Below are 26010 nucleotides of genomic sequence, written 5' to 3'. Positions count from 1 at the left end.
TCCTTTTTTTTTTATTCTTAATATTTTGTCAATATTTAAGAATGAGTGTTATTTTAATCTGTATTGTTAAAATTACTATTAAAAAAATATCAGGGAACATAAGATATGCCATACTGGGTCAGTCCAAGAGTCCATCAAGCCCAGTATCCTGTGTCCAACAGTTTCCAATCCAAGGACCCAAACATTAAATGAATAGATCACAAGCTATTAATCCTTATTGCTTAATAACAATTTATGGGCTTCTGCTCTAGGAACTTATCCAAACCTTTTTTAATCCCAGCTACACTAACTGCCTTAACCACATCCTCTGGTAATGAATTCTAGAGCTTAATTATGTGCTGAGATCCATAGACTGTAATTTTGTCCCACAGATGGAGCTGTTTAACCTTTTCTTGACTCACAGAGCATGGCATGGTTCTGTTTTCTGAATGTTGTAGCTGTTCTAAAGCCGAGGTTTATTTTGCAGTTGACTGGGAAGAACTTTTTCCTCTTGATAAAAATGATGATTCCTTCCTAGCCACCTGGTCTGTTTCTTTGGTTCAGCGGTTCCCTCCTTCTCTTTTGTCATTCCATTTATTCAGAACCAATCTCTGTTGGGTTGTTGTATCACAAATCTTCATTTCGGGGATTATTATTCTGTATTGATCCTCCCTCACCCCATCTTACTTAGCCCAGTCCATTGCAACAGTTCTCAGGCCATACACATGCGGTTCTACTATAACCCTGTGATCATGGATTCCTAAATTTCTCATTAAGGGTCGCTGTTGCACAATGGCTATTTCACCCTCCCCTCCCAGTGCATGAACGCTGCCTCCATGGCATCTTGAACCCCTCCTAATGATGTTTTTGTTTTTTGTTTTGGTTTTTTCACTTAGCTCAGATTCCATGTTTTAGTGAATTTTTTAACAGGCAATAAATGGTTTAATATCCAATAAAATGAAACGACATAAAACAAAATGAAAAAAAATAGATATAACAAAATGAAAAAAAACAAACCAAAAGAGAGATCCAGGATGGCACTGAAGCTGTTAACAGCGTGAGGTGGTCTTTTTCGATTGTCTTGAAATTTGCTTTTACTATTTTTCTGAAATTCTGCAATGCCTCGTGCTGGTCGGAAGAGGGGGGGAGGGAGGGCTAAGGAGAAGACCATCTCTGCGGCAACTGCCGAATACCCTTCTTATCGGCCCGATGGGCGCTCACGTTGTTAAAGAGATCGCAGTATTATCGGGTGAGCAGTTGTTAGGGGCTGTGCGGGAAGGTTTCTCACTCGCCTCCTCCCCAGACTTTCCATCATCTTTTTCCCCCCCAATTGACAGAACCCCCACTGTTAATCCGGTGGCAGCTCGGAAACGGACTCGGCCTCTGGACTCGTCACAGGCTGATGTGGCTGAGTTCCAGGTGGGGAACGTCGAGCCGGCAGGAACTGCTGCACTTTCTGGGGCAGACCAACCCTAGTGGTGCAGGGGGGGGGGGGGGAGGGGTATGTCCCCTCCCCAAATCGTTCACTTGATAGCAGGAGTCCAGGTTTCCTCAGAATAATTTTCATTGGTATGACCTGTTCAGTTTAGCTTGGAATCCATCTGGGAGCCTATTGAAGGTCTTGGCCTTTTCATTACTGCACAACTGGACCCTATGGCTTCAAAATGTATAGAGACCGAGAGTCGTGTACAATCTTTGGAACTCTAGAAATAATATGGGTCAACAAATTAACAAGCTTAATCAAGATGTTGCATGTGTTGAGCCCTTACAAGACTCTTTAAAGAAGGATAATCTGCGTTTGTGTACCAAATTGGAAAATCTGAAGAATTTTGTGAGAGGGCAGAATCTCAGATTTATTAATTTTCCTAAATTACCTTTAACAATACCCAAGGATTTCTTTAAAAGATATCTATTGGAAGTATAGAAGATACCTGAACAAGCTGCTCTCCCAGTCTCCAAGGTGTTTTGTTTGCCTGCATTCAAGATTGGAAATAATGTGGATTCATAAACTGAAGTACTGGTACCAATTGGACTGAATAATTCGAAGATTTCTACTTTTCTTGAGACTTCAGATAATGATTTGGCAAGTTTTGCAACTTTGTTTCCTTTGTTCTTGAGCGAAACAGAGACTGGGTTTTAAAGATGTGTTCCCATCATCGTACTGAGTCTTTTTTGGGTTGTAGTGTTTGTATTTGTCTTGACACATCAGGAAAAACTAAGAAAAAGTTTCTTATTATGTGGCCTAGAATTTTGCAATTCGGGGCATCATTTTTTCTAAAATACTCTAATAAATGTTATATAAAATACAAAGATGTATCTTATATTTTCTTTTAGCCCTCTCAGCAGAGTCATTTTCTTAGTGATAAAAATTTACAAGGAGATAATTCTGTTGTTCTCGCAGTTTCATAGCTTTCTTGATTAGTATGAGCTTGTTCTGTATTAGATAGTTTTGACCTCCCACCCAGCTTCTTATTTTTTTTTCTTTGTATAATCATTACCATTCCTGATTTAAGTCTAGGATCTCTTTCTTTTGAGGATTTGGAATTGAATTTGATATATTTAAATTTGTTGCATTTTTTTCTCCTTTTTCTTCATATGCCATATCTACATTCTGATTTTCCTTGCAAGTGGATTCTTGAAATTTGTACTATGAAATGCATAAATAAAAAGTTAAAAAAAACAAAACAGTAATTAAAAATTTTTTCCCTTGCATACCTGTTAGTCCAGAGAGCACAAGATCTGAGCTCAGGATTGAACCCTGATCCTCTGCATAACAATATACACACTGCCACTGAGCCATCAAGCCAGCCCTGGCTGCCTGGATTTCAAAGAAGTCCCATCATAGAAAATTATAAAGAACCTGCTCAAAGTAAAAACTTGGTATGTGACAGCTTTTGACGTGCCTGCTAATGACAACTGTCACTCACAGCAAATTGACTTTCAATGGAAATCATTTTTATGCAATTAATTATCCCTACTTCAGCTGACAAAGATATGTGTACTAGTAATGATTTCTTTACCCAGATTTTCTAAGATATGTTTCATGAGAACATGATACTCAAACAATAATGAATAGGGAAATAAAAAAGTTGAAAGGGGTTTTTATTATCATCATCGGTTATCCAGGTGTAGCTATCCTGACAAAAAAATAAGCTTCTGAATCATTAAATACAAATCAAACATTATGTTTAAAAATGAACCAAAAGGTGAGATTCTTGTATATTCAGGTTGACATACTGGGGATAATTTTGTAACATCATGCATAAGTTAGCTGCAAAATACATGACCAAGTTATACCGGTTTTTAAAGCAAACTTACATGCATAAGTCCATGTTGAAAATTATCCCACCAAATCTACCCTGCACAAGTGAAATATACAGAAGCACAATACTGTACAGTTCCTTCTCCAATGAAGTCCACTTATCATCATATATGCAACTGAATAATACAAACATTGGCCTTGTGAGAATCAAAGTTGAAGAGGGCAAGGCCGGAAGTGACCCTACTAGTGGAGATGGTGGAGGCCATCACTGTATTAGATTTTGGGCATGCTTGGGACAGACAGGGAGGGCAGTGGTAGGAAAAGGATTGAGGACTCAGGTCAAAGACATGGAAGAAAGGGGTGTTGGTCCTGGGCTGCACATGAGAAATTTATCCACCCAAAGGGGATGAATCTCAGCAGAATGGGTGGGCCAGTTTGTCACCATTTACTATGTTACTGTTTCCATATGCTTGAAAAAAAAACAAAGGCTTCATAGTGATAGTATAATATCTGGCCAACTTTTACAATTTACACTGATGTGCTACTCAATGAGCTCTTAAAGGTGAATTGTAAAAATCTGGCACACGCCAAAACTGGGATATTTAAAAAGCAGCCCACGTGTGCAAATACTGCAAATATGAAATGCGGGATGTGGGTGTGCTCTGGGCAGAGCATGGGTGTTCCTGAAATCTGTGAGCAAATACTTAATGCACAGGCAGGCACCAGGGTCCCCGCCTCATAATTTCACTTCTGCTATGTGGAAATAATAAAATATAGACAAATAGATAAGATCAGCAGGGTTTTAAGGGTCGGGGCTATTAAACTAAGGGGGTTTGGAAGTCCTATTCCTTACCTGGGAGAACTGGGAATGAACTGGTAAAACTGGTAATGGCGTCGGCATGGGCCTTTTAAAATTTCCCTCCTTACGTGGTAGAAGCAGCGTCTGCGCGCATAGGCACATTCACTTGAAATTGTGCGCTCATGTGCACGCAGTTAGGCAGTTTTATAACATGCACATATACAGGCATATGTTATAAAATGGCTGCATCTCTGGCGTGGGACAAGAAACGCCTGTTTAAAAGTTGCAGTCCCTATGTTTCTGCTTGAGACTTTCAATATACCAGACAGGACGCTGCCATAGAAACACAGACTGCGGCAGTGCATAAGGGGTGGAAGGCGCATCTTAGTCTATCCAGTTTACTCCCTGTTACAGAATTGCAGAATCCAGTTGAACCTCTAGTTTTCCCCTCACTTCTTTCCAATGTGTTTATCCCAGGATTTCTTCAATTCTGCTACTGTTTTTGCCTCTATCACATCCAGCGGAAGGCCCCTTCTATCTATTTAGCACCCCTTTTATAAAAAAATATTTTCTAATTGTATTAACCCTTGGAACCTCATATCATGGCCTCCATTCTAAACCAGGAACCATGAGCAGCAAGTTTTTTGGACTAGTGGGATATAAATGTCCATAAAAGAATACATTTAATTAAATTAACATAGTGAGGGTATTTTTCAGAGACTTCTTCAGGCAAAACGATGTTTAACACACAGAAATGGCTGTTAACAAACTTGTCCATCCAATTTGTGGTAACATTACACACATATATTCGTCACATTCATATGTAAGTTTATATAGACTGAGCAGAGGCATTCCTGCTATGGATATACACTCTTTTTAAATTTATGTTTAAATACAATGAATGTCTGGATTTTGGGTTCAGTTCATTGCAACAGAATGAAAAGGCCAGTCATCCCAAAATATCCAGACATTTTTGGATACTTTCATTTTGGCAAATAGTGTGCACTGTTAGTAGGGACATTTAATTTCAGATTTTATTCTATTTTCCCTTGGACTATATCAGTGTTTATTATAACAAATACGGGAGAAAAATCAGTGGAAACTGGGATCTACAAGGCAAGAACTACTGGGCTCCGCTCCTACCCACTTTTTGGCATGGAGAACCCTGTGGAAGGGGTAAGCAGGGACCACAGCGATCGTGTGATCGAAATAAACATTAAACAAACCAAAAATCCAAGTTAACCCTCTCTTCCCCCAAAAAGGAAATTTTCCCCATGCACAGCCCTAATTCCTGGGATGGATTAGGACTTTTGCACATACTTTTGTATTTTAAAAATATATGTGCACACATTGCACAAATTTTTCATAAACATTTAGTAACACACCTTTTAATATTCCGAAGTATTGTGCGAAATACCAAGCTACTCTGCCACTGCCTGCGCTATGCCTGTTCTTTGACTAAATGCAGGACTTTGCTTACCAGTGTGCTGTCAATCCAGCACTTAATTTACTGGAAAAAAAATGAATAGAAACACACAAATGCCAATAAAACTTGTAAGTATAAACTTTGGTGTCTCTTACTGCTTGTGCTCAGTGATTTATGATATGAACATAGTGTGTGAGGGTTGTATTTGATTTTAATTGAATATCATTTCACACAGTTTGGGCACAAAGACATATTATAATTTAGTAGCTGTCCTCTCATCTAAACTTCACATAATGACACCCTTATAGTTCATGAGATCTCTCAAATTTTCATATCTTGTGCATAGAAACTTCTCTCTTTAGACTGTTTCTCACAAACAATTCAATACATGCATTGTTTGATTAATTTTAGGAAGAGGGAAAGAAGGAGAACTTTAAATAGTTGGCCCTCTGTTTTGTAAAATTCAAGTCTGCATAACAATTATGTATGAGAATCCATCTCCGTGGGATGGTGCGTCAACCCAAATGTCTGTTTAGCAGCCTGAATAAAATGCACCATGGGATGAATACCTTTGGATGTTCAGTTATTTATATTAGTCAGGAAATTTTGCAGACATGAGACCATAGATAATAAGTCTTCTAAGGTTTATGATGTTGCTGGTTTAATACACACAGCCACCTGTATGAAAGGATCAATTGTTAGAATCTGGTCAACCAGACTTGTTCTGCTTGACTTCACACTCCTCTTTCCCAAGCTATATCTCTCTCCTGCATTGAAAAAGCTCTAATTGTACATAGTAATTTGCATGCTTTATACAAGGCCAGGCTTCATTGGTGAATAGAGAGAAAACTTTCTCCAATTTCTTACACACTAATGTACAATAGTCATACAACAGTATTCCAGCAGAGAAATAGGGCTCACTACAAAGCCTGTCCACACTATTATAAGGCTTGGTAGAGGTGGGGGGTAACTTAAATAGTTAACATTGGCCAGCATTATATTTCCATTTGCTCTTTCCTACCAAGTGATGTGTTTTATACCTGCAAGGGTTCATTGTGTTGATGCTCTATGTCGTGTCAAAATGTGCCTGCAAAGTGCCCTGGGTCATGAACACAGTGTAAACAAGCTAACGAGCTCAGCCGAGATATTCCTTAGAAAACTCTTTGAAAAATAAAATGCTTATTTGGAAAGTAGGTTACCTGCCAGTTTTGTGGCTAACAGCCATTTTAATGACTGCATTGCTTCTCTTCTAGAAACTTATAAGATCTGCCCAAATAAAGCGGGGACGGAAAAATATAAGACATGCACGGCATCTGTAGAGCTCCTCAACGTCAACACATCCTCAGCTAGGAAAATGTAGCCATGGTCAGTAAGGAGTCGATTTGAGAAAAACATTCTGAAAATAATAGGGGTGAACATGGATGAAAACTTTCATTTCATTTGTCATTTCAGCATGTAATTCATCAGTTTCAGTTTTTCAGCTTGTGCTAAAATAACAGAAACGAGACAAAATGGTACAACAAATGCTACTGATATTTCCCTGTCATTTTAAAACAGCACATCTCTATAGGATAACTGGGTAGATGTGCCCGATTATCACTGAACTTATCTGGCTGATTGTGAGCCTGAATATCGTGTTAATGGGATAAATTCGATAGTCCGCCCCAGGAACACCTCCCACCCGACCCCTTTCTTACCCAGCTAAATCTGTGCAGTTTACGATTTTAACCACAAAAAATGTAACCGGTACAATGGGTCATATTTTTAACTGGGCAAATTTACCCGACTAAAACCTGGTTTTAGCCAAGTAAGTCTTTTGAATATAGACTCCTAGTTGTCTTTTTCATTTATGGAGCAAAAACATTTTTCTTGAGTAGTAGTCCCATGTGAATTAAGATGGAGTAGGTTTTTATAGTCAACACAGTAGAGGCGCGGCCTGGTGCTTGATTAGAGCAGTGGGTTGAGAAGCAGGGAAGCCGGGTTCAAACCCTGATTCTCCTTGTGCAAGTCACTTCCCTCTCCATTGCCTCAGATACTCATTTAGATTGGGAGCTCTCTCTGGGACAAGAACCTACATACCGTACCTGAACTGAGCACAGGATTGGAAAGGTAAGTAATTGAATCCAAAGCAAACATAAGGTAGACATCTTACTGACTATATATATTACTCACTATATGGGGCATTGATTGATAGCACAGAACTTCCAGTACGGATCAGAAAAAAATAATAAAATGGCAGCCAAACCGGAGGTGGTGCTAACAGAGAAGAAAAACAAAACTAGTAAATTACTCTTTGGTTGATCATCTCCTGACCATAAAAAATAAAAATAAAAAATCAATAAGTATCAAACATGCTGGCATTCTTAGCAACCTGATTTTATCTGAGTCTCATAGTTTTCCTAATAGAAATTCAGTGTATCTACCCATTTCATATGGTGCTGCTGGAAGTCCTGGAGTACTGAAAACCTGTAGTTCTCTTTCTTCAATTTGTTATTCAAGTTGACATATTTTCAGCATGTAATTTGTGGTTAAGTAAGACTCAATGCAGAGAAAAGAATTAAGGTAACCCTTATCTAATAAAAACAGCTGAAAGCAGCGTCAGACACCGTCAGTTATAAGCTAATTAAAAGATGGTCCCCATAATGCAAAGGCAAAGCACAATTTAATGAAATGATTGCTGAGTAATGCCATCAACAGATCACAGTTCCTTCCTTTTTATTAGCAGTTGCTTTAGAACTAAAGGCTTATTCATCTGATTGTATTCAACCACCCTCGTTATAAAACTATTTTCTGAAGCAGCATTATAAAACTACATTCTGCTTTTTAAAAGAATCAGTATAATGGCATTCAGCATAGCCGAGTGCTAAAACATAACCGTCTTTTTAGCATGTAGATTTTTAATGAAAGCAGAGTGCAATTGAAAAAAAAATAAAATAAAATCACAGAAGTGCACTTTACATGGCTGTTAAAGCTGCCTTTTATTGGAATGAAATTTGAAACCAAGATGCTTAGAAGCACATGCCCGGGGGCAGATCTGATTGCCAGTAGAGTAGGATATAGGCTCAGGGAGTTCCCGCTTGAACTTTTTTGGTTGCAATTATTTTCAGAGCTGGAAGGATATTTTCTTAAATTCAGATGCTTCACTGGATACAAGAGCAAGCTATCGTGAAAATAGTATGATGAAGCATGAAAGGAAAAAGTAAATTCAAGTGTTTGAGCGATTTCTAGAAAGAATTTTTAAGCCAAGTATTGTGCAAGAGAATTAGTGGCCCAGGCGGAACTTCAATTTTGCTCCACCCTCACCCTCCCAACGCACACCCCCACACCTGGCAGAGCATCCCCCCTCCCCTTCACCCAGCTCAGCATCCATCTGTCACTCTCCTCTCACCCTCTGCCAAGTCTTGCATCCCCCTCTCTTTGCCCCCTGCCCATAGTGCTTGACATCCCTTCTCTCTATCCCCCTGTTCTCTTATCCCCCCCCCAGCATCCTCCTCTTCACTCCCTGCTCAGCACACTCTAGCATCACCCCAATCTCTTTGCCCCCTTTCTCAGTGCCCTCTCTTTCTCTCCAAACCCTTCCTGCCCGGAATCCTCTCTCTCTCCACCCCACTCTCATCTGTTCAGCATCCTCTCTCTCTTTCTCTCCACAACTTCTCCACTTGCCTAGCTTCCTCTCTGTCTCCACACTCACACCTACTCAGCATTCATTCCCTTCTTTCTTGTGGCGCAATATCTTAAAAGTGGGTAGTTGGCACGTAGAGGTTTCCAGGGTTTTTGCCACCCCTCCCAAATTTTGGTGCCTAATGGAAAAACCGACCCTGGGTGCACCTTCAGAAAGTTTAAGGTCCTAGGTCTCTTACTCGTTTTCACCAAGCAAGGAGTTTTTACTGTTCTGCAGAACACATGTAGATTTAGAGTCTTGCAAGATGAAAGCTTTTATTAACTTTCTCTTTATTAAATGTATGAAATATGCAATATTATAAAAACATTTTACAAGAGGTTTAACTCAAAAGAAAACAAACCTAAAATAAAATTAACAGTTCCATTCTAGAATCTATAAACCTCAATAACACAAAGACACCCACAATCCTTCTTACTTTTCGCACCTTTCCTTTCCACTCACACATAAAGAAACATGAGACATAAAATGAAGGTCAAAGGCTGCAGCTTTATGATATCCAGTACCCAAGCTTATGTTCATAAAATTATTACATAACTTAATAGTCCTCAGCCGACCCTGGTAGTTTTAACCGCCACAACTCAGCAAGTCAAACTACCCCCCAAGTCGCCAGACCTGTAGGTCCATTGGTCCCAGGCCTCCACCCCAACCTGCTAGGGGCCCATATCCTCTGGTCTGCAACCAGAGCCTCAGCACATCGCACATGATAGACCACTCTAAATCCTGCTAATCTACCAGGTACCCCTCCCCCCACCAGCCGAGAACAGTCGAAGACATGTACGTAGCCCCCCCAAAATTGCAGGCCTTGACCTAATGCAAAAGATATCATCTATAGCCTCTTCCAGGGAATTGTTAAATAAATCAAGTCTAATATTGGACAAGTGAACCAAGCCCCTACGAAATAAACCCAGGCAGGGTTCCCATGCCCAAGTGTGCCGAATATGGAAGCCACCCCAAAAACTCAACCAGGAACCAATTTGCTTATTCACTTTCTAAAGATACCTCCTCCCACTGTGCCTGACCCTGCATCTTAGGCCGGGTGACGATATCAACCAACATAAGGATGTACAAGGAAGCATAGGCCAAAGCAACGCAAAATCCTTGCATGCCACATCGATCAGATGCCTAAGGGTCCATAAACCCAAATCATTGCCACCGAGATGAATTATCAAAATCTCCGGAGGAGCCATGGTTTCCACCTGTGCCGAAATCAGGGGCACCAAATGATCCCGTCGCATCCCACGGTGCCCCAGCCAACATACTGTGAGACCCTTTCATTTCATTTCCTTTTCATTTATTAAGATTTATTGATTGCTTACCACAAAATGGTCTAAGCAATCTGCAATAAAATGACACTCATAATAAAAACATAAATATCAAATAATATACAAATAAAACATATAAAATCTCCAGATGAAGGCCATAAGGACACATGAGAGCCTGCTCAGCAGCCCAATGCATGTAGGAATGGCCCACAATCCCTATGGAACCCACCACGACTGGTACATCTAAAAGGCAAAAAAGGTGTTAATAATTCTTACTCCGCCAGGGACTCACTCCTAATATAGGAACTGAATGCCCGGGCCTGCCACCATCCAATCTGCTGAATAACAGCCTCTGCAGCACTAGTGGCAGCGTCAATACAAAAACAGTGTCCCCTACACAGCCGCATCCAAACCCACGACCATTAGGGCATCACAATGCACCAAAAATTGCATCTCACCGCTTCGGCATGCCTGCAAGTAACCCTGCACGTTATGCCCTGGAGACTGTCCCCACCCCTTCTGTCGCGCACAGAGTCGGCCGGGATCCTCGCCCCTGCTGGTCAATTTTTGAACACTGCACGAAAACCCGAAACCTTCTGACCGCGAGGCTGCACACGATCATACAACAAGCCCGAACCATGCAAAACCTGCCTAGAAGAGGGTACCAACTCACTTATCCTCAAGCCCCCCAAAAAATGCAAGCACAAAGACTGTTCTAAACAATTGTGACTTGTACTTAGGCACGCGGATACCGGACAGTGCGTGCCACAAGGAGAACAGCACGGGATGTGTAATTGGGTGTCTCCCATCAGGAACCACTCCCTTCTCTTTAGCCCAACTCGCGAGTGTCCATTGCCCAGCTGAGTAGACCTGGCTGGGCCCTGAGCTCGATATTCACCAGCAGGGGTGGGGGTTGGGGAGGCCCAGCTGGGTAAACCCAGACCCAGGTTTGATTTTATGGGGGTGAAAAGGGAGTTAGAGGGCCTCAGTGCATGAAAACAAGAATACCTGAAAATTTTGGAGTTTTGTTTGGTTTTTTTTTTGAGCGGGCACTTACAGTTTGTTCCATTTGGAATGGCCTTGTTCGCTCCCTTTAACACGTGTTTGTAGCAAACGTATATCCCTATAAATCACCTTAACAATGGGTGACAAAGTCTTACAGGAGAAATATAAACAACTCAGATAATTTTTAAATAACTCCATCCTGAATATGTTGGTAAAGCATAAGTTAATATTCCTTTGACAGGCCAAATTCTGAAGAGTCTTAGCCATTTTAGAGGCAATAGCATTGTTTTAGATACAGCAGCTTTGAAAACATTGAATTCTCCCACTTTGAGTCAAAATAGCATTAGTATCCACAGGATTGAATAATACCTTGTGTTTCCAGCTTTCCATGAGTTGACAAATGATTAGCCTTGAGATCCACTAGGTCTTTTAAGAGGCCTTTCCTTAAATCCTGAAGAGCCTATCAAATTGAAACCAGGATTATTTCCTCTCCAAATGGCTTCCTCACCGGTGCTAGTCCAACCATGGGTTGACCCATCTCCAATGAAGGTACAACCACTGAGGGAGACAAAGCAGCTGAGGTTGCTTTTACAGCTTGTTTCAATGGAGCATCAGAACAGACGCCCAAGCTGTGGCTCTGCAGAACTCCTCCAGTCCTAGCTTCCTCTCTGTCCCTCAACACCGTGGGAGTTGATGTCATCATCGTCACTGTGCTCACAACTCTGTCACCGCTCAGCGCTGCGCTGATGACCCAGGTCCGTTCCACAATCAATAGGACCACAAAGCTGTCAATAAGACCTGTAACCACAGCATCCTCCGAAGGGAAGATCTGGGGGATTCACTTGTGCTTTGGCATCGAAAAAGTAATAAAAGTGCCGCAAGACAAACAATAAAACAGCACTGGAACTTCAGCTAATGCCTCTCCTACAGAACAACTGGTCTTCCATTAGTTTCTGGGCACCATCATGCCTCCTTTAGTGAGTTCTTGTCAAGATGAAGGTTGTGATTATTCTATTACACTTCGAGAAACAGATTTATCAAGCGGTAGCAGCTTTGCAAACTCCAGTCAGCACAAAACTGTAAGGCTTACATAGGAACAAATCAGCAGACCAGTATATTGTACCCACTTGCCTCATTACTGTACACGTATCGTGCTGACACAAATTGGACTGTATCCCTGTGCCACGTGATTAGGCAGTGTTTCACTACTTAAACTGTGGCATAATGAAATCTAATTTATGAAGTCCATGGATAACTTATTAACGAAGAGAACCTGGTGGCAAGATCCCCCTCCTTAATCATCAGTCTCCCATCAGTGAAGCATAATGATTGGCCACTGGTACTTTCCAAGATTCTCCAGCACACTCCCATAAACAGGTCAAGTGCAGCGACTTTCAGTGGCTAGAGGTTAGATTCTTCTACTTTGTCTGCTATTCTGGCAGAAGAATATTATGTAGCTGTAGCCTCTTTACATAAGCTGTCAGTGCTCATATGGCATGTTCAAGAAAGACTTTATCCCTAGACATAGCATGGGGAAAAGTTATTTTTGAATAAGGCCCACAATCTTTCCAGCCCTAGCGGAGGGAGGCCATGTTTGTAATTGAGCAAGTGTTTCCAGCTTGCAAGCCCAAAGGGCTAACTCGTGAGCAACTGGTCATCATGTCAGTCTCAACAAACATACATTGTAAAGGTGAAAGAATAAGGGACTCCATTTTGAAGAGTTTCAGATATTATTGTTGCATATTTTTCTTTTCTTTGGAGGTGAAGAACCCCTCATAACAGTGAAGTCTGCATGTACGCTGCAGACCTGCAGACTTTAGCGAGTATTTTCAAAGTGATCATGGGTTCATACGCTCACTTTGAAAATCCTCTGCTAATTGGCCGAATACATGCACAGATTACCAGGCACAAAGTTACTCCCTCTCCAAGCATACACTTTTTAAAATAAAAAAAAAATGTATGCACGAGAGTTACAACTCTGCTGCAACTCTGCCCCCTCCCTGGATCGCCTCTCCTCCATGCACGGAAAAGTACACATGAAACCAGGTTAAACGTAGTTTTTATGTACACTGAGTTCGGGTCAGTTTAATAAAAGCCATTTATGTGCACAACATGATTTTTGGATTTTTTTTACTGTTGTGACATGTTGGGTGCTTGGCAAAACATGAAACAAGTTTCAAGTTTCATTATTATTATTATTATTATTATTATTATTATTAATAATAAATAACTCCGTCAGTCCTGGTTTCTACACTCCCCCCCCCCTCCCCTTCCTAAGCAATCTAAAATTTATAGTCCTGAAAAACCCCTGAAATACTTAGGGATTGGTGATTAAAAAACAAAACAAAACAAAAAAAACCCACAGAACTGGCTCCTGCTGTTTTTGATGGGAAGGAGCCAGCTGGCAAGTTGGCAGCAGTGGTCTGAACTTCAAAACAGCACTGTCTTGCAAAATGTAACTATGATCCCAAAAGAAAACTTATTGCTTTCTAAGATGTTTGCTTGGCTCAGAACCATTTTAAGGGGCTTGCAAAGGAAATTCTTTCAGAAGATGAAGATTATAAGGTCTGAGAATGAAAAGGTCTGAGAGCAAGCTGCATTTTTTCATTTTTATCAGGAATGGGAGAATTTGCTTATGTAAAAAAATACGCAGAGGAACGTAAGTCACGCTGCAGCAAATAATACTGGATGTTGGTTTTTTCACTTATCCCCAAACACACACGTGTGGTTAAATGATTATCAGTAGCTTTATGGCCCTAAATTAAAAATAACTTTTCTCTACTGTGGACTATTTATTCATATTTTTCTTATTGGTTATGAATATTACCCAGAGGAGAAACAGCCAATATCTGTAAACCTACTCGCTTTAAGGTGAATTTTAAAAGCCTTACATGCACCAAAACTAGGAGATATGTGCGTGTCTTGGGCCAGTGTGGGCTGCGCGAATCTTAAGAAGCGCACAAGTACGCGAGCATTTCCCGGTACGCACACAAATCAAAAAGTTAAAAAAAGGGGAAGGTTACTTGAAATGTGCCTGTAAGTATTTACTCGCAGGGTCCCCTAACGTGTAACTCTACTTCTGATGTGGACAGCATATAAGTTTTAAAATAACAAAATCAGGGCTACTCGGTGGGGTTTGAAGAGTCAGGGCTAATAGGGTAAAAAGGAGGCTACCTAGTTTTAGGGGGTTTAGGAAGTTCTATCCTTTATCGGGGCGGATTGGGAACGAACTGGGGAAGCAGGCATTGGCGTCAGCGTGCATGCCTAACAAAATCCCCCCACTTAAGCGGTAGAAGTGGCATTTGTGTGCACATGCGTGCGTCCATATAAAATTGCACTCATGTGTATGCACGTATTGCCGATTTTATAATAAACACGCATATATGCGCGTCTGGCATAGAATGAATATATATATATTTTGTTTTTGTTTAAATATAGAAAATTCACATCAATACAGCCTATTTTAACAGATATGTAGTAAATAAATACATAATAGAAGAAAACGGAGACAGTAATTTTTAAATAGCTGTGTGGGAGTACGTGTATGTGTGTGTGCCGGCACGGGCGAATGGTCGCAGCCATTTTATACCATACATGCAGTTTTTCAGGACTATACATTTTAGATTGCTTAGGAAGGGGAGTGTAGAAACCAGGACTGACTTGGAGTTGTTTATTATTAATAATAATATTTACTTATTTCATGTTTTTGCCAGATATATATATCTGCATGTATGGTATAAAATGGATGCGTCCATTCGCGCAAGCTGGCATACACACATACACGTACGCCTGTGCAGCTATTTAAAAGTTAATGTCACCGTTTTCTTCTATTATGTGTTTATTTACTGTAAATCTGTTAAAATAGGCTGTATTAATGTGAATTTTATATAGAAATATAAAAACATAGAAGATGTTGACAGAAAAGGGCCAGTTGATCCACTCAGTCTCTCAATTTGTACCTGGCCTATGTTGTCAGAGGTTTTTCTTGATCTGTGGCCCTTCCCATCCCTCCACCACTAATGTCCCACTATGCCCATACTGTGTGCATGATTGAATTCTGCCTCTCTTTTGATTCCTGTAATCTCTGCTGGAAGTCCGTTTCAGGTGTCCACTACCCTTTCAGGGTAGAAGCGTTTTCTCACGTTCCTTTTGAGCTGCGCTCCTTCGGCTTCATACGATGACCTTCCCTATCCCCGAGTATTTTATTCTGTGGAAAGGTTTTCCTCTTGGTACTTTATTGAAGTTGGCTAGATATTTCAGTGTGTGCATATCTCCCTTTCCCTGTTTTCCTTTCACAGAGTACATTGTTAGCTTCCTCGCTTTCTCTGTTTATGGTTTACAGTGCACCTTGTTGTTGGAGTCCTTTGAACTGCTTCTGCCTTGTCAATGCCCTTTCATAATTCTGATCTCCAGAACTGAACACAGTACTCAAGGTGGCATCGCACCAGAAGCCTGTGGCAAGGTAAAATTTTGTTCTCACTCTCTACCAGTGATGCCTCTTCATACACCAGAGTTTACTGTTAGCTTCCCCAACTGCTTTGTCACACTGAATGCTTGCCTTGAAGCCATTAGAAATGATGACCTACCCCAGGTCCCTTTGTTTGATGATTAGTTCTTCATCTCCAAAAAAAAAAATGTCTGCATCACAAATGTCATTTTATATTGCTGTATATTCGTCATCTATCAGATGTGAACTGGTAGCAAAGGCTCTTAAGTTATGGGAAAAAAAACAAAAAACCTGTGAAAATAACAGCATAACATAAGTGCCTCTTTATTAAGTAAAATGCATGTGGAGACAAGACCGACATTTTAAAAATATTTTTGCCAAATACAAAGGCTAAGAAAAATTATTTTGCAATAAAACTCCAAGAATGCACACCTCTACTTAATGCCACTGCATGCTGTACATTTGGTAATGGGAAATTATTTTAGCAAAAATAAACATTTGCCTGCATTACACATCTCTCTAGAAGCATATTCAGCATTATTTTAATTAATCTTTTTTGACTTGGTGCAAAGCTAATAAAAACATACTTTATAATTAATGGCATTTTGTCATTAGGGAAATGATAAGAGACATTACAATTACTTACGGTTTAATCTTTGAAGAGTAATGTAGGTTTAAACATTTTAAAATCATTTGATAAAAAATAAATAATTATACAGTTGAATTTTATAAATTGCCTATAGGAAGTGTCAAAATGCCGCCAAAACATTCTAGTTGAAATTATTGACCCTTTTTTGCAAAGTCAATCTAAGAAGTACAATTTGTTGTAAGGCTTTTGAAAGGAAAGTAGTCATTTAAAGCTGTTCTGGCTCCTAAAAGGTGATTCTTGGAGGCATTTTTTGATCCATTGATGAGCTCTTTCTAATATGCTCCCCCAGGTACTGTTTCTCTAAATCTATTAGACTTTTACAATCGTTCAGGAAGTGCAGCCCAGGATGTTCCATCACACGGCGTTAACCTGACAAGGTAATGTACTTCCATTTTTTATTCTCATAGAAAGCACTATTTTTGACCTTGAAACTACACACAACAATTTATTGTTTCTCTTACCTACTTTTTTTTACAGGACTTTTGTTGGCCATTAGTGCTAGGCATTGAAAATCAACGTGTGCGTGTGTGTGTGGGTCTATGTATATGTAGAGATATAGTTTAGCACTGGGCAAGTTCCTGTTTCCAGCCTGCATTCCAGCTCTCTCCTGTCACTCTGACTACTAGAGGTTTGAATAGAAAGAAAATTAATTTAACTTTATCATTTCATTTTATTTTGTTTATTTAATTTTCCATTTATTTTGTTTGTTTCGTTTTAGTGCGAACACAATTTATTTTATAAAGCACACAATTATTTACAAAGTATGTTTTTTTGCAGCTAACCCAGCCCACACTAAAACAGAAATGACACAAAATGATATAAGGAAGATCACTGATCTTTCATTTTAATATGACAGCAGATCCATTCAGACTACTCAGCTAATGTCCAAAGTTCTCATTTCGATGGCAAAATGTTCATTGTGCAGGTATAAAAATTGCTATATGATTTTGGAAACTCATGCACACTCACTGAGAAGGGAGATGAGAGAGAGAGAGAGCTCAGAGAAAATGATTCAAGCTCTTTTTAAGTACAAGAACAGATGTAGTACTTTTTTGGGTACTTGCCAGATACTTGTGACTTGGATTGGCCACTGTTGGAGAAAGGATGCTGGCCTTAATGGACCCTTGGTCTGACCCACCAAGGCATATCTTATGTTTTTATGTAAGTACAATGAATAGAGGAAGACAGATGGCTCCCGAGTAGTGTAAACAGCAAGACCAATAAGTACTGTAGCTATGGGAATCATTGGAGAAACAAGGAGCGTCTCTTCTGGGAACATAGGGGCAGATTTTCAAAGACTTACGCGTGTAAGGGGGTTACACACGCCGGGCAGGGCGGTCTGGGGGCGGGGGCATGGCCAGAGGCCTCCGAATAGCCTCTGTGCCGGTGGATCGCGCGCCGGTAGTTGTCTGGCAGGCGTAACTTCTGAGATACAAGTACGTGGTTTCTTTTTCGGGCGGGACAGGTAGGGGAAGGGAGGGGAAGGGGGGGGGGAGGGGGGAAAGCCAGCTGGTCTCCCTGAGGGCTCGGTGCACGCAAGGTGCAGTAGTGTGCACCCTCTTGCGCACGCCGACCCCTGATTTTATAACATGCGCGCGGTATGAAAAGCCGTACATATTTTGGGAAGGATGAGTGATGGGCTGAACAAGCCCATTAAAAGACATTGGAACCCTTGCTGCTTCCTCTCCAGTGTGCGGTGGATGGCGGCAACGATGCCAGCCCTGCCCACACATCTCTTGCCTGGCTGGACTTCATTGAGAAAACGTGCCTCCAAAATGTAGACAGGCCCAAGATCTCCAGGACCGCAGCACGGGCGACATCAAGCACAGGCCACACAAAATGCACGGGCCCTGGGGGGGGTACTGCAGAATTACGTTGCCCCTCAGAATACTCGTGACATCCAGAGGGGCACATTACCGACGATGGCTCACGGAGAAACAATGGCCCAACGCACCACCCTCCTGGCGAGGATCGGAATGAGGTTCAGGAAAAAGGGACACATTGCCATCTGGGGCCCCGTTCCTTCCGCTATGGCTAGTTACCTTGAACAGGGGGTTTCCCTTTACTGAAGTCACAGTGATAAGAGGGCACGGCAGGGTTGGCGCAGGAGCGCCGCGTGCTGCCTGACTACAGGGGGCTCCTCCACGGGCCAAGCTTTTTTGTACCACCCACAGTGCTGGCTCCACTCCCAGGGCTGAGGAGAACAGACACAAGCCCGGCGGGCTTTCTGGCAAGCTGCAAGGTTTACTTAAAAACCCTTAGCTGACGCGATTAGGAAATTTGGGTTTGCAATTCCAAATATACACAGATGAAGTTCAGTGCTGTATTGCAGTGGGAAAGATTCTTCACAAGATATAAACTCACAGACTCGGTGTTTAAACGGGATTTTGAAATGTATGACTGCTAACAAATTGATAGCAAATACTGCTAAAATGCAGGTGGTCCGGGTGGGTCATGTCTAGTTTACTTGTTGCAGAGGAGTAGCCCAGGGGTTAGAGCAGCGGCCTGTGAACCAGGGAAGCCACTCCTGGTGATTTCGGGCAAAACACTTCATCATCTGTTAGCTCAGGCATAAAAAGATTATAAGCCCTCTGGGGATAGGGAAATATCTTTAGTATCTGAATGTGGTCTGCTTTGAAGGGGCTGGAAAAGTACAACGCAAATAAATATTTTAGTAAACGTGCACATTCAGGATATGGGCTTGATATTATATTCAAATCTAAGCATGGAGACCCAGACAGTAAGGTATCTAGATGTGCTTTTCCTAATACCAGCATGCATGTAGGAAAGTTTTTTGTTTTATTTGGGGAAGCATTTTCATTTAATTCCCCTTTTTATATAAATTTCTCATTTTGTTTAGTTTTAGTGTGTGCTATTTTGCAATATACAATATGTAGTATACACCTGTTCCTGGAGCTTTGTGCCACCTCCCTGGGCCCTCCCTGCCTCATGCATTAACCCCGTCCTATGTCTGCAGAGAGCAGGAACAATTCCCAGTTTTTCCTGTCTCACCAGTGCCATATTTCAAAACAACACCAGTGCCTCTATGGAGTACATGTTGTACTCCAAAATGGTGCTGGCCTCAGGTTAGCTGGTGCCATTTTGAAATATGGCACTGGCAGGGCAGGAACAACTGGGGATCACTCCTGCCCCCTGTGGACCCAGAAGGGATAAGGCACAAGGTAGGAGAACCGGGATGGGGAGTGGGGGAAGGAGCAGGCCAGCGCACGGTCTGAGAGTCTTTTTGTCTGGCTGTGGGGGTGCTGCTTGAAGTACTTTTTCCTGAAAATGAACAAAAATGAACAAAATTTTGATAATTTTTCTTTCATTTCCTTTTCAAAACATGATAGGAAATCTCAACAAAATTCCCTATTTTATTTCAAATGAAATAACATCTCTATTGCCCAACTCCATTTAGTTCATTAGTTCCTCTCCTATCTGAATACAACCAAAGGGGGTTATTTATCAAAATGCGCTAAGGTGTTTTTGCACGCGGTAAGGGCCTATCGCATGCGTTAGCTGGGCTTTTCGCATATCGTATGGTGCGATGCAAATTTGAAAAAGAGGTGGAGTTAGGGGTGGGCTGGGTTTGCCAGTCTGCGAAATGCAATCGCACAGATAGTACATTTGAAGCTCCTGGAGCACCAACCTAGCTGAGAGAGAGAGAGACCGCACCTTGAATACTGTGTACAATTCTGGTCGCCGCATCTCAAAAAAGATATAATTGCGATGGAGAAGGTACAGAGAAGGGCGACCAAAATGATAAAGGGGATGGAACAGCTCCCCTATGAGGAAAGACTAAAGAGGTTAGGACTTTTCAGCTTGGAGAAGAGACTGCTGAGGGGGGATATGATAGAGGTGTTTAAAATCATGAGAGGTCTAGAACGGGTAGATGTGAATCGGATATTTACTCTTTCGAATAATAGAAAGATTAGGAGGCACTCCATGAAGTTAGCATGGGGCACATTTAAAACTAATCGGAGAAAGTTTTTTTTTACTCAACGCACAATTAAACTCTGGAATTTGTTGCCAGAGGATGTGGTTAGTGCAGTTAGTATAGCTGTGTTTTAAAAAGGATTGGATAAGTTCTTGGAGGAGAAGTCCATTACCTGCTATTAATTCAGTTGACTTAGAGAATAGCCACTGCTATTACTAGCAATGGTAACATGGAATAGACTTAGTTTTTGGGTACTTGCCAGGTTCTTATGGCCTGGATTGGCCACTGTTGGAAACAGGATGCTGGGCTTGATGGACCCTTGGTCTGACCCAGTATGGCATGTTCTTATGTTCTTATGTTCCTACCTGGGTAACATCAAGCTAGGTGGAGAGAACATTGCACAAATCTCATCTTTGGGTGAGTTTCCTCACGCCGAAGGTCATCAAATCTTCACAAGAGAGCACTGTTCTGTTTGTACATCTCACGTTGAATGTCAAAGTGGCCCCTAACCCCCTACACTAATACCTAAACCTCACCTCGAATTACTAGGTGGGCCTCCCATAGGGATACAAATACCTATCTAGGGAGAGGACATGATGGCTATGTGCACTCTCTCTCTCTCTCTAATACAACAGGTATGGCACTTATCGCAAAGTCTGAAAACATTATCATAATTTGCACTAACTTAGCTCGTCACATAGGTAATTACCACAAATTGCAATAAACTGTATATTAGCATAAAACACACCCCTTTTGCTATCGCATGCGATACTTATCGCATTTTGATAAATCCAGGCCAAAGTTAGTAAATTTAGTCTACGTTCTGATTACCTCATGTCTAGATTGTTGTAATGCTATATACTTGGCCTACTTTCTAAAACTATACGGAAATTTACAAAGTCTTCAAAACGCAACTATTTGTGTTTTAATGGGTGGACGTTTAGGGAAAGCATTAGTCCTGTATTAAAAAAATTTACACTGGCAGCCTGTTAAATTTCATGCCCAACTCAAAGCACTAACGGTACCTTATAAAGCCTTAAGCTTTCTTTTTGCTTCGTCTTCTAGCAGTTATGATCTCAACTTGTCTCTTCTTATAGTGCTTTCCTTAAAAGCAGTCACACTGAAACCTGGATCAGGCCTTCTTTTGTTTTATTCTGTCTTTATGGAATTCCTTTCCCATGGAAGCCTGCCTCAGGGATGATTATCTGCTTTTTAGATGTCTAGTGAAAACATAGCTGTTCTGCCAAACCTTTGGTGACTAAACTATTCTAGATTTTAATCTCTGATTTTATTTGGATTTTGCTTTTCTTTTTAGTGTGATTATCTCTTGGCTCTTAAATTTGTGTGCATAACTTTAATCTTTACCTATTGATTATTCTATTTGTTTTAACTTAGTTTCACTGATTATTTTATTGACTGTTTTTGATTATGCTGCTTCAAATTCTGTTACTCTTTATTGTTTAACTGAATGCTGTACCTTGCCTTGGGCAATATGATGGAAAGACAAGTCACAAATTAAATATGTTATTCTATGCTGGCAGTATGTTCTGCTGGCTGGGGGATGACACCCCAGATAGGTCACATGAAAGACAGTGGCGGGGCCCCCTTTTTCCCCATACCCAGCTCTAAATGTTTTTGCGGACATAATAGGTAATGCACTCACTCTGCAGCAGCATCCTGCCTGTGGTATCTTGCTGCATCCTCTGTAGGATGTGGGGCTTTCACAAACACTAGCGCCACCCAAAGAGGGTCACGTGGGGCAGGGATCCTCTTACTGAGTACTCTGGTTTGCACAGGTTTGTTGATGCAACAGGCCTTCTGAGGTGTGGCTTGACACGGTACCCTGGGTGCCATGATTAAGCTGCAATGGCAGGAGCTAGGTTCCGTTTCATCAGATGGGGTGCCTAAGCCTCTAGAAGATTCTCAGAGTTACAGTGACCTGCATGACTTAGGCTTCATTGAACTGTCCAGGTAAACTACATCGGGTAAAGATTCATGGATAGCTAGACTGCGTATAAGAAATGTCATGAATTTGCAAAACAGAGGTACAAACTTTCTTTCCCCAAAATTTTGACTTTTGCACTGATTAGTGTAGTAGGGGGATCTGATGAGGACAAGAGGAGACGAGTGGTCCCAGCTACTAAAGTTACTGAAGAAAGCAGGAGCTAGACTGTGGATAGACATGAAGTCAGGAACCAATATTTTAAATTCAATAAGCAGGTTAGGTGGAAGCCAATAGAGATGATGGGGAAAATGGAGTGATAATTTAGGTTGTCAGTGTTATACTGGCTGTTGAACTCTGAACTAGGACCTGGGGGCAGAGGACAAATGTGGGAAGAGGAAGACGAACTGATGAAAAGTTGCAAAAATTGATTTTGCTAAGGATGGCAGTATGAACTAGCAATTTAGTAGCAGATGTTGTGAGGCGGAAGCAAATGTAGGAGATATTGATTAGATGTGCACAGCGGACTTTGGCTGTGGCAGCAACGTGTTGAAGAAAAGGACAGAGATAGAGTAAAAATGATGCCTAGATTATTTTTTCAGAAGAGGTAAATGATAGCATGTGGGAGGCAACGGTGACAAAAATAAATAAAAGGAGTGATGGTGAGAAGGTGAAAAGGATGCAGGAAAATATAGAAACTCAGTCATTTCTATATTCTCAAGTCCATGTTCTCACTATATATTTATATTACAGAGAAGCTGGGCATCATGGTCCTTATCTGCTCTCATTTTCTATGTATGTTTCTTTCTTGTATACAGATTAAAACATTTATGAGGTCAATATTCAAAAGCCATTATCCGTCTAAATGGCATGCCAGGCTATGTTTAGCCTTTATCTGGCTAAGATCTGGTTACCCAGCTAGAATTTAGCTGGATAAAAAAAACTGAGTGTAGTTTACACTTACAGCCTATCGGATGCGGCACTGAAGCCCCCGGGAGCGGGTGAGTGGGACCCTCGCTCCCGGCAGGGATGAATTTTCCTCACTGGGAGGAGGGTAGGATGGGATGGGCATTCAGGGGGGAGGGGAGGAGCGAATAAATACTTTTAGACTGGGGGGGGGGTTCAAAATCAGGGGTGTGGTGCAATAGACATCTTAAAGCTGCTGAACGGGAAAAGGGTGTAAGGGGTGGGGGAGACACAGACTGCTCATAAAGGTATTTGAGGAGTGCTGGGCCAGCAATTATAGTTTTTGAGAGGATGGGTGCCGCGAGCCCTTGGATTTTTTTGTGTATTTCTCTTTTTTTGGAACTCATACAGTGCTACTTAGCTGGTTAGGTTTTAGAGTTAGCTGGATACATGTAGCAGGATAACGTTACTCTAGTATGTTCAGCGGGTCGTTTATCCCACTGAATGTACCAGGCAAGATATTTGGCTAACATTAGCCTGTTGAATATTGGCCTCTTATGTGTTTAAAACGTCATGTCACTGTGTAGAATACCAAAGTATACTATGAGAAAAGGAAAGCTTTATTAACTTTCTGATTCTTCCTATATTATTACAACCTGCTTCTATTACAGGGAGGATAACTTTCAAACAACTGTGTGCAGGGGTATATATGCATGTATATGGCCGTATGTAGGATCACATAGCATTAGAAAAGTACAGTTGAAGAGTATATTTTAGATGTTGCAGCATAAAAACTACTACATGTTCATAACTTAAACATAGATTCAACAATGTGGAAGAGTATGCTACCTAAACACTACCCTAAATTGTTACGATTGCTGAACATAAAAATGTATTGGTCATTTTTTTCCCCTGAAAGCATTTGTTTGTGCTATAGCATGAGGATCAGATGGCTACAGCTTCAGCTTGTGAAGCAAAAGTTCATACTTCACTGGTGTCACCACCATCCTTGAGCGTGTGCACTCTGCATCCAAACCTCCTCTGTGGCGCTGGCTTCATTTGTTGGCAGCAAGGGACTGAGGCATGCTTTTGGTACATTTATAAAATAAATTGGCCTTAAACAGAATTTTATCTGAAACTTTTTAAACTGGTGTCTTGATAGTCACCAGACCTGATTCAATAATTTTTTTTCTCGCATTTTGAGCCTGAGGAGGATCCTTTAATAAATCATGACCATGTTGTTCCAAGTTGTCAAGGTAGAGCCACTCCAGAGCGATCAGGTATCATTACAAACATCTGCTCCAGCCTAAGCACCAACGGTCAGGATTTTAGGAAGATGTTGGAGCCCTGGCTTGAGCAGCTTAAGATGCCTTCCCTTTCCAGGGCAAAACAGTAATGGTAATGCAGGGGCCTTGCCTTCTCTGCTTTATTGTTTGCATGAACATATACACTGATGTCCTTGGGCAGAGTAAATCTGATGATGTATATTTTATTATATTATATTGTTCACCACTTTAAGTGGTAAGGCATTATATCGAATTAAACCTAAACCTACCACCACTAGGAATTGCCAATAGCTCATTTTGTAAACTAACTGGAAACAGTTACACATCTCAGTGCTGGGTGAAATGTGCTGATGTCCTTGAAATCTTCAGCTCAGTGTGAGGTGGCGGAAAAAAGGCAAATACAATGTGAGGAATTATTTGGAAAGGAATAGAGAACAAAACCGAGAAAGAAACTGTACAGATCCCCGCACCTGAGTATTGTGTGCAGTTCTGATCACCCCAACTCAGAAAAGACATAGCAGACATAGGAAAGATACAGAGAAGGGCGATAAAGAGGATGGAAAAAAGCTAAACAGATTAGGACTCTTTAGCTTGCAAAAGAGATGACTAAGAGGGGATATGATTGAAATTTTATAAAATCATGAGTGGGGTAGAACGGGTAAATACGGGAATGGTTACTTATCATTTCAAACAACACTAGGCCTAGAAGACACTCCATGAAACTAGCAACCAGCAAGTTTAAAACAAATTGTAGGATATACAGTATTTTTTTTCACTCACAGCACAATCACTTTATGGAATCTGTTGCTTGAGGACATTGTCAAGGCAACTAATATAATGGGGTTCAAAAGATGATTGGACTGAGGAAGACAAAGAAAGTAATCAGGAAAGCAAAAAGTCAAGCGGAGGAAAGGATTGCCAGAAAGGTAAAGCAAGGTGACAAGACCTTTCTCAGTTATATCAGAAAAAGAAGAGGCCTGAAGAGGCATGGTAAAATTGAAAGATGACAAGGAGCAATGTGTAGAGAGAGCTGAAGAAATGGCAGAAATATTAAACAAATACTTCAGTTTGGTGTTCACTAAAGAAGACCCTGGTGAAAGCCCGTTGCTGGTTGACAAGACCATAGATGGGGATGGGGTAGACGAAACTCCATTTACAGAAGAGAATGATTGCGAAGAGACAGACAAACTGAAAGTGAACAAGGCAAGGGGGCTGGATGAAGTACATCCCAGGATACTGAGGGAGCTCAGAAATGTGCTGGCAGGTCCATTGAAAGACCTGTTGAATAGATCCCTGGAAACGGGAGTGGTGTCATGAGACTGGAGAAGAGCAGTTTGGGTCCCACTTCTCAAGAGTGGAAGCAGAGAGGAAATTGGAAAATACTGGCTGATTAGCTCACCTCAGTGTTGGGAAAACTAATGGAGGCGC

General features: G+C 41.1%; 1 long non-coding RNA gene across 1 annotated transcript in view; it reads right to left on the bottom strand.

Moving 5' to 3' along the window:
- Positions 1-26010, bottom strand: part of LOC115075942 — a 51789-nt gene that overhangs the window by 1728 nt on the left and 24051 nt on the right. The window lies entirely within an intron of this gene.

Source organism: Rhinatrema bivittatum, chromosome 14 (assembly GCF_901001135.1).
Source record: "Rhinatrema bivittatum chromosome 14, aRhiBiv1.1, whole genome shotgun sequence".
Lineage (NCBI taxonomy): Eukaryota > Metazoa > Chordata > Amphibia > Gymnophiona > Rhinatrematidae > Rhinatrema > Rhinatrema bivittatum.
The sequence above is the reverse complement of the archived record's forward strand: the minus strand, read 5'-3'. Positions and strand labels throughout refer to the sequence as shown.